The sequence below is a fragment of the Malus sylvestris genome, chromosome 11 (genome assembly GCF_916048215.2).
Source record: "Malus sylvestris chromosome 11, drMalSylv7.2, whole genome shotgun sequence".
In the NCBI taxonomy this organism is placed as follows: Eukaryota; Viridiplantae; Streptophyta; class Magnoliopsida; order Rosales; family Rosaceae; genus Malus; species Malus sylvestris.
Window position 1 is genome coordinate 30,887,202 of NC_062270.1, and position 3,575 is coordinate 30,890,776.

General features: G+C 35.2%; 1 long non-coding RNA gene across 1 annotated transcript; it reads left to right on the plus strand.

Annotated features, from left to right (window-relative positions):
• Window positions 1–1,076: 1,076 nt before the first annotated feature.
• LOC126590647 (uncharacterized) lies at window positions 1,077–2,264 on the plus strand. The gene is made up of 3 exons (XR_007612123.1): window positions 1,077–1,339; window positions 1,514–1,599; window positions 1,697–2,264. It is a non-coding gene; the product is annotated as an uncharacterized LOC126590647 (long non-coding RNA).
• The last annotated feature ends 1,311 nt before the right edge of the window (window positions 2,265–3,575 follow it).

Here is a 3,575-nt window from a genome sequence, read left to right on the forward strand (position 1 = left end):
GTTTGTTTCAAAAAAAAAAAAAAGATGGAAGGTATTTTTTATTAGGGGTAAAACAAGAAAAATATTTATGAGTTTTTTAAGGCATTACAAATTTATTTTGAGTGTAAGTGAAATCTATGTGGTACTTGATGAGTGAAAATGACAAATTGAAAGAAGGTAAATGAGAAAAATAGCCAGTATCTTCCTCTTGAAGAGAAATCTCCTAATGTTAGTATGACTGTTAATTGTATCCGCTGGTAGACTCTAAAATTTCGAAATCTCATAAAATATTGATTAGCAAAAAAAGGGAAAAAAATGGTGCAAAACATTAAATGGAAACCACCAAATTTTTCTGCTTTGATATCCAAGTTTGGGATTATTACGTGTTACACGTCATTAGAGGATTAGCTAAATGATTGTGCAAGTCGGCAATACAGTTAATAAGTGGTTAGCGTTGTTAGGCTCTCTATTATTAACTGAGTTGTGTATTCATTTGCAATAGGGATTTGACTATAATTTTTACATGTGTTTAATACAATTACTATCTCAACGGTTATGTGGTGATTGTACTAAATACTTATATTCAAAAAAATTATATCTGATTGTTGGATAACGTTTGTTTTAAATACATGTATTGCAGTCAATCTCCTAAGTTTGATGAATCCATATGCCTTTTTGAGGAATAATAGTTTATGTTAGATTTATTATTCGCGATCACAACGGTTATAAAAGTTGTTGGTGCTATCCTACTGGTTATGTTTCAGTTCTCGAAGCTAAAGTGAATGGTTCAAATTATGAAAAGATATATGCACCGTTAAGCAAGATTGTTGGTTGTTGCAAAGAATAAGTCAAGATAGGTGAGAAATTCATTTTCATCTTTCATTGAGGTCAAGTTAAGCACGTATTAAACCCTCAAATTAAAATGGCTTGCCCCATCCATAACTCAAGGGTAGCAAATCATCTTGTGAAATAACACAAATTCCTGTGTTTTCTCAAACAACAGTTAAACACGTTTGCCCCAAATGGAAACTGGTGAATGCTGAGGCAGGATGTGATGCGATAAGAATGACCCACCAAACCCTAATAGCGGACAGAACGAGGTATTGTAGCCATTAGTTTTACGAAACCGCCGTCCAATTGCATTCTATAAAACCGAGCTAAACACTTACCAGTTGCTATGTGCCCGAGTCTGCCAACCCCTCTCTCTCTCTCATATTATTTCTCACTAGGTTATGGGTTAAATAGATCAGGAATGGTTTTGTTTTCCGAGGGTTTGTCTGAAGGTCAAGGTGAAGAGGAAGATGATGCTAAAGACTGGAGAATGATCCGACATTATTATCGAATCGCTGATTTACCAGAGGTATATATAATCAATCAATTATCCTTGATTTGATCTTCAATTTTCCCACACCAACGATTATAGATCTTGGATTTAGGGCTTCGTTTCATTTTCCTTGTTATTTGCTATATTTTTGTTCTATATATATATATATATATATCTTCACTAACAAGTAGATTTGAGTTTGTTTTGTAGAGTTTTCTCGGCAGTCGGGAGCCTGCCAGACGAACTCACGTCACAAGTCTCGCAGAAAGACTGGAAAGAGAGGCCAGGCTGCTCAAGTAATCCTTCATATGCATTAAACCTATATAATTTTTTATTTGTTTGGTACATAAGGACTCATCAATTATTTGTATTCACCGCCTCAATATCGTATAGGGTTCGAAGGAGTTGGAGGACAATAAGGAGGAAGAATAAAGAAGCAGTCAAAACTACGAGTTGGGTTACTCTTGACCCTAATGTTGGGCAGCTGGGGGAGCAAAGAGCATTAGGCTGAGTGAGTGCAGCTCAAATTGGCCCACATTTTGGTGATTCTTCTTTACAAGGCCAGAGGAGAGCTATTACTCAAAGATAGGATGGCCTTTATTCACCTTATCAATACCAACACCTATCCACGTGCAGAGACAGGTGATGAACCAAGGTCAAAATCACCATAACTTTCAACAATGCACGATGAACAATTGCCAGAGTTAAGACGATTTTCAAAGTAAAGATCATACGATAATCCCGTTGAATCTTTGAAGGTTCAATTCCGTTTGTATCTGCTATCGTACATGTGAGGCCGTCATTTCCTGTTTGTTATCGAATCGATGATTTACCAGGCTTATGTATTTTTTGGCTTACAAGTTTTACGGTTTTATGTGGCTTCTTGCACACTATGAAGTTTACAGGTATAATGTAATTGATAGAGCCAGATCAATGAATAAAGAGATTACTTCATCTCCAACCTAGTCTATTCAATTTTTTGAGCGAGTCGATTGTCTTTTCCTTTTGATTTGATTATTAACGGTGGTGACTTGAACAACATTATGAAAGCAGATTGATGAGCCCAAAATCCTGCCAGCTGGGAACTTATTCTTTTCATTTGCTAGAGCAAAGGCCATTGCAGCTGTAACCTTCCAATGTTAACGGTGAGAGGTCTAAAATACAGCAAACTAAAAAAATACAAGTATATATATGCTGAAAATAAGACTTTAGCCAATTTTTTCCACATAAAACCCGACATAAGTTTTTTACTCGAATAAAATTTATTGACCAAATTCCATATAAGCAAATTCATTGATTATAGACATTACGCATTTTATATTTTTTGGATGCCCAAACACTCCACATTTAAATGTTTGATGTACAGAAATTATAAGAAAGAATTAATGGTTTTACAAATTAGGAAAAGAAAAAAAAACATTAATGTTATAAATTCATTGCTTAATATATAATAACAATAAAAATGTCTAATTTATGCAATAATACATGCTTAATTAACAATGATCTATGAAGACTATATATGCAGCTTATATCGACTTGACAATCCAAGAAGTCAACACCAAGGGTATTCTGCCGCCGAAGTTTTTCTTCACTGATCAGCGAAGATCAGAAGATTGAAGTTAAGCATATCTGATCCCAAGACAACCTTGTCGACCTCTTCATAAAGTCACCACCTAAGTCAACCTTCAAGAAGCTTAGGAATTGGTACACATAACTATCTTATTAACAACGCTTGTAGTTCTTAGGGGGAATTTTGTCGAAATCAGGGGGGACATCCTGAAGTATACTCATTTGTCCTTAATATTTTTTTTTCTCTCTACGATTACGAGCATATTTTCCAATGAGTTTTTGCTAACTTGACAAATTTTGATGAGACACCACATGGGGCTAGTCATGTCTTTGTGTTTGTTTTCTACTACTTGATGCATCTTGGAGATGTCAAGTATTGACATTGCATGAACTCACATGTTTCTTCTTAGACTACGGGTTGTCTCACTGAGCTTACTGTAGCCAATTTTTAGTGAGACTATCTCCTTATATGCAGCCCTTCTCTTGTGGCAAAGGAGAACTGACGATAACAACCATGATCTCCTAATCATGAAAACCTGATTCGACTACTTTTTAAGTTCTACACAGTCAAGGGGAGTGTTGTAAATAGTGTTTCAAAACTAGTGTGATTGTGTAAATTAGAAGTAGAATCCTATAGGAACTAGAAGATCAATTTCTTGTACAACATGTACTACTTGGTAGAGTAAGTAAAACACATCATGTT